The following is a 15542-nucleotide window of genomic DNA, read 5'->3' on the forward strand; positions in this document are numbered from 1 at the left end:
GAAGTCTTGATTAGTGAACCAAGTTCCAACAACTTGCCATGCCAAAAAGAGAAAGAGAAATGATCTTGTATTGGTTTAAGTCCTTTGCATGATTTAGAAAGCAACCTATCCTTAATGCAAAGCCATTCACTTGATCATTTGATCAAGATGAATTAGATTTGAATCAAGTAAGATTAAACCTCCCTAATCAATGCTAACTTACCAACCTTTAACTCATTGATCAAATAGAAAAGAAAGAGAAGAAGAAGAAGAAGATGGATAATGGAAAAGAAGAAAATAAAATGCATCAAATGAAAAGGAATGTACCAATCCATAAATGTTGACCAAAGATAGGGAAGATCAAGGTCAAACCCTAAAATCAGAAATGAGATGAAGATTGGAAGTCAAGAAATAAACAAAATATTTTTGGCATTTTTATATTTGAAAATAAACTTGAATTAAAATATTAAAGAAAGGTCAAACTTCAAAATCACTTTAAATCAACTTTGAAAAGTCCAAGTGAATTATCCCAAGTTCAACAAGGTCAAATAAAGTTTGACAAAAAAATTTCAGCATTTTTAAAAGTCAGAAACTATTTTTAATCAATTAAAAATGAATAAAAATAACCTAATTGAACTAAAATCTCAAATAAATCTCAAATCAATTAATAAATTGATGAGAATATTTTTCATAGATCCATCATCATTCAAAGAGGTTAAAAAAATATTTTTGTAGTTTTTGGATATCAAAAACTATTTAAAATGAATTAAAAATAACCAAAAAAGAGAAAATTATTAAAAAAATAGCAAATGGTGAAATAAAAAATATTAAAAATCATTTTTAGAAACTAAAAATTAAAAGAGAAATAATGCAATTGGTCCTATATTTTTTGGAATTAAAATGAGAGAGTTATGAATTTTTGAATAAAAATGGAATTAAAGAAAATAAACAGAAATTATGAAAAATAGAAAAATCAGGAAGCGTTGGATGACTTCATTAATTGACGTGGAAACATCCAATGGATCAGGAGCGCGCACGTACCGTAGTCATTAGTCAACCGAGAAACATATTGAATTAAAAAAAGTCATAACAATGGAGCGTGGATATTAGATCTGGAGATTGAGATCAATGGCTCATATTGAATCTGGCAATGAGACGGTGGCTAGCGCCACCGTCTTCTTCGGTGAGCTCCGGCGCAGGTCAAAAAACACAAAGGTTCAAATGCTCACTAAAATGGACGATTCAGGCACCGTTCGAAAGGTGAAGTGATGTACATCACTCCTATATCACTCACTTCCACTCTAGATTCCTATTAAGAGAGAAATCAGAGATGGAAGTTTGGTGATGTTCAACTGAACTTGCTCGATTTCAACAATTAAGCACTCAATAATAATGCCTCTATAGAGAGGACTTCAGACAACACAATATCAAGGCCAATGGATCAAAGTATAAGGAGATTCGAAGCAAAAAACAGTTGATCAAAACCTTTAGATTATAAAGATTTGAGTCCCTTTCCTTGGTTCCTTTTGCAAAACAGAACTTCATTAGATCAAATGATGAAGGTCTAGGAACTTTAGATCTGAAAATTCAACCAAATGCAATTGAATTTCAAATCTGAATTTTTTGAAGAAAGATGAACTTTGTTTCTTTGGTATGATTAGGGATTTACTCTTGCAGCATTTCAGGCACCTTCAGGTTGGAGAATTATGAAGCATAGCACATGTATTTATAGTTGGAAAGGGCTGAGTGCATGAGTTAACTCGTGTGCATGGCAAATGGATTTTTCATTGCATGGGCTTATGTGATCATGTGGAAGGCCTAATGAAGACTGGAATGACCTGCTAAGTTCATGTGAATTGCAAATGGACGTGTATATTAAGTGTAATTAGCTCATGCATGGCAATTTGAATTGAATTTCACAAAATGCACTTAATCTTCATGCCTTCGAAAATGGTGCTTCCAAACTCCAAATGCAACCTCATGAGTAATGGTTAGAAATCTTGTTGCATAAGGACAAATGATATGTTGATCAAAATTTCAATTGGGCCTTGGAAATTAGTGAATTTTGAGTTTAAAGTGTAGGGTGCAAAACATGCATAAGTGAAGTTTCCAAATTTGGCCAATGTTCAAGCCCTTCTGTCTCAATGATGCATGCTCCAAATGATAAAACCTTCAACATAAAAGTTGTAGATCTTTTCAAGGCAATCAATTTGGACTTACAGTTTGCATCATTTGGATTTTTAATGAAGAAGTTATGGGCACTTGTAGTTGGACTTTTTTCCATTTCAATGCATTTGGCCCAAAGTGACCTATAATGTTTTGCATTATCACATGTATTGCTTTTGAGATTTTGAAATTTTGCTCAACATAACATTTGAAGTAGACACAATAATCTTTCCAATTCATTTTGTTCCAAATTAAAATCATAAAAAATGAATGAGTTATGTTCTTGGGAAGTTGACCCAAGATTAGGGTTTCAGTCAAAATGACCTATAATGTCTTGGAGTGGATGATGATCTTCCAAGCTTCTAATCAATTTTTTATGAACATGAAAGTTGTTCCTATTATACTTAAGAACATTGTTTCGCTTGGGATCATCTCCATTTGACCAACACATAAAAAGTTAGGTCTCAGTGTATTTCAAAATAGTTAGATGAATTGACTGATCAACTTCTCAAGTCCACCACTCATATCTTGATGAATTGATGATTGAGGGTACTCAAATAAGTTCAAATATGCATGGAATAATGAATTTAAGAAATTCCCTTGATGGTATTTGACCATGGGTTGAGTTTGCTTCATGAGTAAGGCATAATTGATGAACAAATGAATTAGGGTTTCCTTGGGAAACAAACCTCAAACCCCTTGACTTGCTTTGATCAAAATGATGAATTGAGATACTAGGGAGGCATATTTGATGGATGAGAGCATTGGGAACCATTACCATGCTTGCTTTCATCTCCTCTTGACTTTATCATTGTACAAAGGATCTCCTAAAAGCTCTTTAGACCTTGTGATTGCTCAAGCTACAAACAAAAAATGTTAGTGACATATTTTTGTGCTTTTGGTTAGTAAATAAAAATGAGAAAAGTAATGATATACAATTCAAGCATGCTTGGTGATCTCAAACCACTCACAAGAGGTCCCATCCAAAGGCAAAGGGAACCCAGATGCTCATGATCCTTGAGGCTTTGCAAATGCAATGTTATGATGCCATGAGGGATCTTAGGGCCAAAATTGGGGTCTTACGCTTTGATCAAGAAGACACACACTCTTGCTTAACAGCTTTAGAGTGACAAATTACAACCACAAATCATTCCAATTCAATCATCAAAAGATGACTTAAATGGCTTATAAGTCTTACGACTAAACAAACACAAACCCTAACTCTCTCTCTATATTTCGCTCAGTATTGGCTGTGTTGTAAAACAGGTTTTCTAATTCCCTTTTTATCGAAGCTTTCAGCTGGGCTTGGACATCTTGAAAACCCTAAATCTATTTTCCAATCAAATCTTCTTATGACGGCTGGTTAGATCTCTTTGGAAAATAAGTAAATCAGGTTGTAATCAATGATTGAATGCGCCTGCAAATCAGATCTTCAATCATACAAAGATTTCCATTAATTGTGCAATCACAAAACACCAGACATTCATACTGAATGTTCTGTGTACCGGATGTCATGACATCGGGTCTGACATCTTGGAAAAATCCTGCATAATTCCATAATTCCATTATTAATTTCCAGCAGGTACAACCATATCAGATGCCATGACATTGTGTATGACATACTGAAACAATCCTGCATGAACATGTCTTTCATTTAAACTCCAGCAGGTACACACATATCAGATGCCATGACCTTGTGTATGACATTCTGAACAATCCTGCATGATTATGTTCCTTAAGCTCCAGCAGGTACATAGGATATCTCATGTTAAGACATCACACATAACATCTTGTGAACACTCTTTGTTTTACCAAAATTGCTGCCAACATTTAGAATCAACAAATGGCTATGCAAGTGAAATGATTGAACATGAGTATATGCATATGAATTAGGGTTATGGACCTAGGTGAACATTGTAAAGGATATGGTGAATTTTGGGGTATGAAAATTCTATTTTCTCCTGATCAGTGGGATCTACGGCAATTTGGTTGTACACCGAGTATCCATCCAGAAAACAGTAGTAGGCTTGCCTTGCTAGTTGTTCAAGCATTTGATCGATAAATTGCAAGGAAAAATGATCCTTATGTGTGGCAAGGTTTAACCTAAGATAATAAATACACATTCTCCATCCCGTAACAGTACAAGTTGGGATTAGGTCATTTTTTTCATTATGTATAACACCTGCGATGTACTTTAAACTTATTCTTGTTATTGCTGAGTAATGTTTTTTGTTACTAAATTTTGGTTTTTGTCCATATAATTTAATAATTCCTGTAAGACCCCAATTTTGACCTTAAGATCCCTCATGTAATTCCATCATATGCATTAGCATTGGGATCATACCTTGGCATCCTCCTTACCCCTTTTTCATTGGGTTTGTTTTGGGAGAGATCACCAAGCACTATGTAATTGTATCATACTTGTATTTTATCATTTCACTAACCAAAATACCAAAAATATGTCTTTGCATTTCCCTAACTCTTTTGTAAGTAGGGTTTGATCTCCATTGATCTATCAAGTTCACATCTAGGGTTTGAGACCCTCATGACAAAGAGCACAACCATGGATTGATTCAAGGATGGTCATAAACATCATATATGAGTCCCAATTATCTCTACATGTTATATTGATCAAGTTTTCTTCAAGAGTTTGAGGGTGATTTGCCTTGGAAACCCTAGTTTGACTGGGTATCTTGAGTAACTTCTCCAACAAGATATCTCACCAATTGATCAAATTTCTTAAGGGACACTTCAAAATTATCATCTTATGTATATATGATCTACCAAGAGCCTAGAAAGTCAAGAGAATTGAAGATTAGCAAGTTGGTTGATGGTGGTTGGCCAGATGAATTCATCTGATCAAAACTGGGTCTCCCTAGACCCTATCTCCTACAATTTTCACTATATGAAAATGATTCCAAGAGAAAACTTACTCTACATGACATTACAAACAACTTTCATGTTGAGACCTAGATTTAGTTTTTCTTGGAAAATCATTTTCTATGTTGAAACATTATAGGTCATTTTGTCTAAACCCTAATTTGAAAGTCAACTTCCCAAGGCCATAACTTTCTCAATTTTTATGAGATGAAATATTTCCAAGTTTCACAATCAAATTCAAGATGTCTACTTCAGCTTTGATGTTTAGAGTGAGATCTAATTCAACTTTTATGAGCATGTGATATGAGGTTACATTATAGGTCACTTTTGACCTATACCATTGATCAAGTGATTTTTCCAAACTTCAAAAATGCATAACTGTATCATTTCAAATCCAAATGACATGAAATTGGTGACCATTTTGAAGGTATTTGAAATAGATACAATTTGATAAAGACACGTTTCTCATTTGAAGCTCACATAAAAAGTTAAGCAAGGTGGAATATTGAGACATATGGCTTGACACTTAGAAATATTTTCAATATGTTAAAATTTTCAAACTTCCACCTCAAAATTCTTCAAGTTCCAAGCTCCAAATCGAAAAATGTTGAACATGAAAATTGTTCCTCTTGATCTAACCTTTCCAAAAAGTCCAAGTTCATTCATTTTGTACAAGAAATGAATAGGCAGCGCATGGCTTGAACATGGTATCATCATTTGGCAAGATTAAACTTCAAATATCCATGCACAATTTCCTAGCATTTCAACATGACTTCAGCCTTGCTTACACTCAATTATTGATCAGATGGAGTGACTTCATGGACCTGCACACGCCCATGCACTCATGCATCACACATTGCTAATTTTGGAAGTTCACTTCAAGTGTGCAAATATCAATTGAATTGGCTATAAACAGAGCTCCATATGCTCAGAATTTGATAGACATTCGCGCCAACTTTGATCCCAAACTTCTAACCCTCTCATTCCAAAGGACAATCATTAGAATTTCACTTGAAATTGAGTTTGAATTCTCACTGTTTTGAGATTCAAAACTCCAGGGATCCCAGACCTTTTGAGCATTCAATTCTTCTTCTGCAAGCATTTGGAGTGAGATCAAGCACGAGCCAAGGCATGGATAGCTGAATCCAGACCTACATTGAAGGTATTTTCAAGAAATTTTAATCTCTTCGATTATCTCTCAATCTTGCTCAATTCTCTTGATTCTTTGGTTGTCTGAAGTCCTACCAATATAGGCAAGAAGATTGAGTTGCTTTGAGGCCAAATCGAAGCAACTCAGTTCATGTACCTCAAATTTCAACTCCATGCATCTCTCAATATACTTGGAGTTAGGATAAATTGAGGTCAGATTCGTGCTCAGTTTCATTTTTACTTTGAAATCATGTCCTTCTTTTTAATTTTGATGATGGTTATGACTGAACCAGTCCGGCGAGGCTTGCCTGAGAAGGAGACCGGAGCTGTAGCTCCGGTAGTGAGTTGGCGTATTCAGAGCCACATGATCCATTTGAAATGAAATAATTTCGTGCGTTGGTTTGAATTACCTTTCTTGTGGCGCGCTGACTCAGGCGTATCGTGGATTGCACGCTTGTGACCACTTGATCTGCCACCTTAATTAATGAGGGAGATCAAGTGGCCCACGTTTTTTTCTGATCATTTAATTTTCATTTTAATCCTTTTATTTTCATTAATTCATATTAATTTTAATATTGATCCAAAAAATATGGGAGTTTCACCAAAAAGTTTCAAATAATTTCCTCTTTCATATTCTGAGTTAAAATTATTTTTTGGATCATTATTACTATTTTTCATGATTTAATTGATTTTGCATTTGTTTTTAATTGTTTAAAAATACTTTTAAATGTTCAAAAATTAGGAAATTTTTTCTCCAAGGTCCTTTGACCTTGTTTGATCTATGATAAATCTCATGGTCGTTTCTTTGGTGTTTTGATGAGGTTTTAGGAATTGGACAAACCATATTTAATTTAATGCCTTATTTTAGTATATTTTAATTTGAATAAATGCCAAATAAATTTGTTGACCAATTGTGATGACTTGTTTGAGTTTGATTATTGTTGTTGGGCCTTGGTCAAGGTTGATTTGACTTTGTCAAATTAATATCATTGGATTTAGGGGATTGATGGAATGTATATTCCATCTCCCAAAATGAATGAATGATATTAATTTGGTAAAAATCCTCCTTTAACCAATTTCTGTTTTCACCTATTCCCCTCCCACTTCATCTTATTCCCCTTCTTCATTCATTCATTCATTCCATTTGGCATATGATATCTCAAAATCCTAAGGCTAGTTGATTGAAAAATTAACATGAGTATGAATGAGATTAGGCCACACCTTTTGCATATTCTTTTTGTGTGTGGTATGTTTCATGAGCATAGTATATTATACTATGTCTCTAACATGCATTAACACCAAAATTCTATTGCCCGACCTCAAATAGTTGTGACTTCTACATAAGTCCAATTACGATTGCTTAACATAGCTCTAAATTTGTGACATAAAAAGCATAAGCATTCTACTTAGTGAGATTGTAAGTCTCCCTTCTTTCATGGTATTGTGTGGAAACTTGGCCTTTTTTCCTTCGTTTGGAAGATGTCTTGGTTCAAGGATCCATGCTTGTGATAAGTTGGTTGAGTGTTCTCCAAAGAATGTTTTAAAAATGAAAAGCAAAAGCAAAACAATACTAACTTCTAACCTATTAACTACTAACTTTTAATTTTAAGCCCTTTACTTTAATGCCATTTAATTCTAGCTTTTATACATTTGCCATTGTTCATATCATTCTAATTGTTTATGTTAATACAATTTTCACTTTGTCCATTTAGACCATATTGTGTGATATATTTTGTTTGTGTATACTTTGTTTGTTTGTGTTGTCTTTGACCATTAATGTACATAATAACTACAAAAACCCTAAAAAACTTTTGTGTGGACTGTTAGCTTGATCTTGGGCAAATGGACTTAGAATTTAGACAACATTCCTATGCTAAAGGACTTGGCCAATGCCAACCTATTGTGAAACCAAGTGCTTGCAATTTGAAACTTCATCTGATACATCATTCAAGATCCTTCTGAGTTCATCTGCAACATGATCACTATGAAGCTGTTATTTTGAACCTGTGACTTGTGAAATTCATCTGTTACATGGGCTATTTTGAAGAAGATCATGGAATGAATAAGCTTGGATGTGGCCATCTTTATTTGATGCCTTTGCTCTTCAAGATTAATATAATTGTGCATTTGTGTGTTGCTTGATTCTAAAAGTCCAAGAGAATTCTGGGTTTCTATTGACATTCTTGTCTATTGGATGGCTACCCATTTGGTCAGATCTTTTCAACTCTAAACTTTTAATTTTGTATATAGGATAGTCTTTTCATCTTCTTCCCACTTTCTTTAATTTCAAAATCTCTCCCTCTCTTTTTCAAAACCTTCTTTGATTGAACTTATTTTGTTCTAAACTTGGACCACTTTGTAAAAAAGATAGAAACTTTGGTCTTATGCCATTGCATTTTCAAACTTCTTTTCTTAAATCAAACTTGTGAATAAATGTAATTATACTTGACTTAAAATTTCAAAAAGCCAAAAAGAACTAACTCATTCAAACATTTTTAGGCCTTTGTGCCTTTCAAACTTAATTTTTGTTAAAAAGCAATACATCCACTTTGAAATTTGTATCACGAACTACGAGGTTTTTATCCCTCATTTTTATGTTGGTACGTAGGCACAAGACCGAAGGTCTTGTCAAACACAAAAATATAATTAATGAATTCTTTTCTCATCCCCCCATTCTATTTGTTTGTAAACATCACTTTATACCAAGTACATATGCATACAAAAAGGGCTCCCTAGGAGTACCTAGGACACTTTGGGTGCTAACACATTCCCTCTGTGTAACCAACCCCCTTACCTATAATCTATGACATTTTATTAGTTTTGATTTGAAAACTTCTTACTTTTGGGTTTTGTTCGTACTTTTTCCATTTTCCCTTGGAAACAATAAAAGTGCGGTGGCGACTCTTGTTATTTGATCTGTAGCTTATCCATAGCTTTATGATCATGAATTTACCGTCACAATTCTAACAAAATACTAATATACAAGACTAAAATAAAATAAATTTAGAATTTAAATATGATAAATAATAATATTAAATATATTTTTTATATTTTTTAATTGACGTTGCAAAATTTGTGATGTGGCGCCCCAATGACATTGCCATGTTTGTGCCACGTCACAAAATGTGGCGGCATATACACAAATCTAGAGGGGGACTAAGAAAAATTCAAAAAATATTGAATAGGGGGAACAAAAAGCTGATTTTTTAAAGGGGGACTAGAAAGTTTAAAAAAATCAATATAGGGGGATTAAAAGTGCATTTAAGACTAACTTTTTTTAATTAAAGAACAATATAGTTATTTAAGTGCATATATAGAGTTGTGAGATGCACCAGGTGAGGTGCCTGGTAAAGTTATCCTAATTCTTGCTTACAAACATATTCAGGCATCACTATTTAGGAAAGTGAGAAATTTTCAATATAGTCTAATGAGGCTCTCAAATTAGGGGTTTCTCATTGCACCCAAATGAATTCTCTCATACCGCAGTGAAAAAACAAAAATACCCTTCTAGCATTATCTGAAGTTTGAAATATAGATGCACCACGCACTATAACAAACCAAGTTCATCAGAAACGACAACACCAATTTCCAAGAAATATACATACAAATTATAATCTCTGGATACACTCTTTGGAGATTGGAATTCGAATGCCCCCTTTTAAATTACACAGTCACTTTTTGTCTCCCCATTCTCTTACATTTGAAATCAATTCTAAACCACGAAAAACCCTCTCAAAATCCGGATTCAACATTCTTTTAACATATCTCAATTTCGACTACATTTTTAGTAAAACTAAACGCATTAATCAATTTTTTCTCCTCTTCATTCAAACCAAGCACATTGATCTCTCACGTTTGAAGATTATTCGATAAATTTCTCATCCTCACCTTTTTTTTATTATTTTGATGCATGAAATTTCTTTATATATTGTTATTAACATTATATTCCATCTAATATAAATGTAATATCTTCTTTCTCCTACTTAGGTTTGGTTTGAGTTTGAGACATTTGGGTTAGGGTTATATTGTTGGTAAGAACTTTGATGCGTGTTAGGGTCATCCAAATTTCAAAATACGAATTGTCCACCCAAATTTCAAAATACAGAATATTTTTAGGGTCAAATTCGAATTTCAAAATACAAACTATTTCTTTAAATGATTGAAAATAATGTTTGGCATTCTGTTTATGCTGTTTGTTAATTTTTGAAGTGTACCCTTATTGTGATTTCTCCATGCCTTATCTTGTTTGACTATAGAAAAATAGTCGATGAATGACCATGATACAAACATGATCAGCTGTCTCAACATCCTTTAGTGAATATGGAGAAAGCTAAATCATCATGTGTTGCTAAGGGACTATGATCCCATGGTCATGGAACTATGACACATGATGATGCACATGCTACTATCTTACATGCTCTTGATGTGCTGTACATGTGCATGATCTACATTCTCTAGCTGTATCTACTAGTATCACACCTGATGGTTTGTTTGGAGGTCTTAGTGACATGTCACTAATCTCTCAATATTAAAATTATATTGTTAGGCATGTGTGGAAATGATAGGTAGCATATATATTTAATTACAATTTTACACATTTGTCTTACATTAATTGAATTCTATGACATTGATATATTTATTATTACAATATCGTAACACATTACAATGTATAAACCATGCTAGGAAGATATCAAAGTTGTCGCAGCCAAATGAACCATGGGTTTAAGAAGTATTTGCGCTATTTGGACTGAAGGACATATGCAGGATAGGAAATTGTTATATTAACCATGGTCTTTTGTAGAAATTTGTTGAGAGATGGCACGTAGAGTCGTCATTATTTTGTCTTCCCATTGGTGAGATGCAAGGCACTAGAACTAACCATGATAGAATTAGGAGTTGATCCTGGTGATGCCGAAAAGGTGATTCTAGATACTAGATGATATCATACTCAATTTTTATTTATGAAGCAAATTTAAATGACTAGTCGGATGCTGTTGAAAACAATAATGGTGATGATGCACATGTTACCTATCGTAGACAATGTGCGTTGAAGACATACTTTATATTTTTGGTTGGCACGACCATTTATATGGACAAAAGTGTGCGATATGTCGATGCTGTCTACCTTAAATAGTTCATTGACTTGAAGATGATTCACGATTATAACTGGGGGGGGGGGGTGTACTCCAAGATAGACGAATCCAATCAATAGAAGACGAGATATATGATAGGAAAAAACTGTTTATTTCAAGTAATTTAATTACATGTTGTAGCGGTAAATTCATGACCATTGAGCTATAGATAAACTTAACGTCAATTAAACCAGAGTCTCCACCGCGCTTTTATTGTTTCCAAGGGAAAAGGGAAAAGTACGAACAGAACCCAAAGATAAGAAGTTTTCAAATCAAAACTAATAAAATGCCAGAGATTACAGGTAAGGGGGTTTGGTTACACAAAGGGAAGGTATTAACACCCAAAGTGTCCTAGGTACTCCTAGGGAGCCCTTTTTTGTGTGTACATGTGTTTTGGTATAAAATGATATTTGCAATAAATAGAGTGTGGGGATGAGAAAAGAATTCATTAATTATATTTTTGTGTTTGACAAGACCTTCGGACTTGTGCCTACGTACCAACAATGAATGAGGGATCAAAACCTCATAGTTCGTGGTATCAATTTCAAAGTGTATGAGTTTCTTTTAACAAAAGTTTAAGTTTAGCAAAGGCACAAAAGGCCTAAAAAGATTTGAATGAGTATTAGTTCTTTTTGTCTTTTGAAATTTTAAGTCAAGTATAGTTAAGTTCATTTACAAATTGGATTTAGAAAAGAGTTTGAAAATACAATGGCATAACACCAAAGTTTCTAATTTGCAATAAAGTCTAAGTTTAGAAAACACAATCAAAGAAGATTTTTAAAAGGGGGAGAGATTTGAAATTAAAGAAGTGGGAGGAGATGAAAAGACTAATCCTAAGTAAAAATTAAAAGTTAAGAGTTGAAAAGATCTGACCAATGGGATGCAATCCAATAGACAAGAATGTCATATAGAAACCCAATTTCCCTTGGACTTTAGAATCAAGAAATATCAATACACATAATAGCAAGGTGAAGAGCAAGACATCAAATAAAGATAGCCACATCCAAGCTTAGCAACTCCATGATCTTCTTCATAATCTCCCATGTATCAGATGACATACTCCTTGAATGGCTCAGAGATAGGCATTAGACACTGGTTCAAAGTAACAACTTCATCAAGACCATGTAGCAGATGAACTCAAAAGGGGTCTCAATACTTGCATCGGATGAAAGTTCAATTCCTAATGACTGGCTTCAGAAAAGCTGGCATTGGCCAAGTCCTTTTGCATAAGGGATGTTGCCTAATTCTAAGTCTAATGTCTCAGATCAAATCCAATAGTCCATACAAATATTTTTTTAGAGTTTTTGTTGTTATTATGTACATTAAGGTCAAAAGACCACAAACACAAACAAAATACACAAACAAGTATATACAATCACAATATAATCACAAGATATGGCTCAAGTGAGCAAAGTGAAAATGGCATTAAAGTAAACATTTTAAATGGTATGAATAATGGCAAATGAATAAAGACTTGAATTTAAAGTGCAAAAGGTAAATGACTTGAAATTAAAATTTAGTCAAATGTTAGTTGATTAGAAGTTAGTATTGCTTTTGCTTTTCAATTATTTAAGTCATTCTTTGGAGAAAACTCAACCCTCTATTCACAAGTATGGATTCTTGAACCGATACATCTTCCAAAGGAAGGAAGAAAGGCCAAGTTTCCACACAATACCATGAAAGGGGGGAGACTTACAATCTCACTTACTAGAATGTTATGCTTTTTGGGTCAAAATTTAACGCTACGTTAAGCAATCGTAATTGGACTTATGTAGAAGTCACAACTATTTGAGACCGGGGAATATAAATTTTAGTGTTAATGCATGTTAGAGATATGGTATTATGAACCATACTCCTAAAGCATACCACACTTAAAAGAAAATGGCAAAAGGGTGGACCTAATCTCATCCATACTTATGTTGATTTTGATATCAACTAGCCTTAGGATATAGAGATATCATAGGTCAATGAAATGGATAGGGATAGAATGGGATTAAGATGAAGAGGAAGGGGGAATGAGATCAACACAAATTGGTCAAAGGAAGACTTTAATCAAATTAAAATCATTCATTCATTTTGGGAGATGAAATGTATATTTCATCAATCCCCTAAATCCAATGATTTTAATCCAACAAAGTCAAATCAACCTTGACCAAGGCCCAACAGCAAGAGTCAAACTCAACAAGTCAATAAAAGTAGCTCAACACAATTTATTTACAATTAAACAAATAAAAATTAATTAAAAATGCATTAAATTAAATTATGGTTGATCAAAATCCTAAAACCTCTTCAAAACACCAAATAAATGGCCAAGATATTTATCATAAGTCAAACAAGGTCAAAGGACCTTGGAGAAATTTTTTCATTATTTTTGGAAACTTAAAAGTATTTTCAAACAATTAAAAACATGCACAAAAACAATTAAATCATGAAAAATATTAATATTGATCCAAAAAATAATTTTAATTCAGAAAATGAAAAAGAAAAATATTTGAGAATTTTTGGTGAAAGTCCCATATTTTTTTGGATCAATATTAAAACTAATATGAATTAATGAAAATAAGTCAATTAAAATAAAAATCAGAAAATGCAAAAATACGCGGACCACTTGATCTCCCTCATTAATTGAGGTGGCAGATCAAGTGGATCAGAGCGCGCGTTCCATGATGTTCCCTAGTCAATGTGCCACACGCGTGGTAATCAGTTTGGACGCCCAAGATTAAAACAAAATAGAAGGATCCTGTGGTCTGGAGACACGTCAATGCATCGCCGGAGCCAAAGCTCCGGTCTTCTTCTCCGGTGGACCTCACCGAACTGGTCCACCCTCAACCATCACCAAAATGAAAAAGGAGGACATGAATTTAAAGTAAAAATGCCCAGGAGCTCAAATCTGGCCTCAATTTCACCTAACTCAAAGTAGATTGAAAGATACAGGGAGTTGAATTTTGAGGATCATGATTTGAGTTGCTTCGATTTGACCTCAAAGTAACTCAATCTTGTTGCCTACATTGGTAGGACTTCAGAAAACCAGAAATTATCTAGAATAGTGGAGAATTGAGTGAGAATCGAAGAGATGGAAAATTCAGAAATTCACCTTCACTACAGGTTCAGATGGACACGATCTTGCTCTCAATTGTGCTTGGCCTTGCTCTAGATGCTTGATGGAGTGGAAATGGATCAAGAAAGAAGCAGGACTATTGGAGTTTTGAATCTCAAAATAGTCGGAGATTTAAACTTGATTTTCAATGAAAATCCTCAAGGTTATCCTTTGAATATGGAGGTTTAGGGTTGTAGCTTCAAAGCTGGCGCGCCAGGGTCCCTAATTCTGAGCATAGACACTTCTATTTATAGCCAAAGCCTTTGATATTTGCACACTTCTTTCAAACTTTCAAAAATAGAAAAATACCTTGCATGTATGCATGATCTTGTGATAGGCCTATGTAATGATGCAATCAGGTCCAAAATCATGTGCAAGCAATGCTGAAGTCATGTTGACAAGCCATGCATTCGTGTGTGGAAAGTGGAAGTTCAAATATGCCAAATGGTCATCCAACTTTAAGCCACGCGCAAGTCACTGATACTTTGTCCAAATGGGATGAATTTGGACTTTTTGGAAAGGTTAGATCAAGAGAACAACTTTCATGTTGGATAATTTTCCATTTGAAGCTTGGATCATAATGAATTTTGAGGTGGAAGTTTGGAAAATCAAACATATCAAAAAAATTTCTAAGTACCAAGCCATATGTTCACTTCTTCCACCTTCAATAACTTTTTCTATGGACTTTAAATGTGAAATGTTACTTTATAAAAGTTGTATCTCTCTCAAAGTCCTTCAATTTAGTCACAAATTTGACATCATTTGGATTTAGCATGAAAGAGTTATGCATTTTAGAAGTTAAGGAAAATCACTTGTTCAATGGTATTGGCCCATAATGACCTATAATGTTTCCTCATATCACATGCATTTAAAAGTTGAATTTGCTCTTGCTCCAAATATAATAGTTGAATTAGACATCTTGAATTTGATTTTGCAACTTTAATAGCTTTCATATCATAAAAATTGAGCAAGTTATGGTCTTGGGAAGTTGACCTCCAAATTAGGGTTTAGACAAAATGACCTATAATATTTCACCATAAAAAATGACTTTCCAAGCAAAACTATCTCTAGACTTCAACATGAAAGTTGTTTGGAATATCATTTAGAGTAACATTTCTCTTAGAATCATTTTAATATGA

The sequence above is a fragment of the Lathyrus oleraceus genome, chromosome 3 (assembly GCF_024323335.1).
Source record: "Lathyrus oleraceus cultivar Zhongwan6 chromosome 3, CAAS_Psat_ZW6_1.0, whole genome shotgun sequence".
NCBI lineage: Eukaryota > Viridiplantae > Streptophyta > Magnoliopsida > Fabales > Fabaceae > Lathyrus > Lathyrus oleraceus.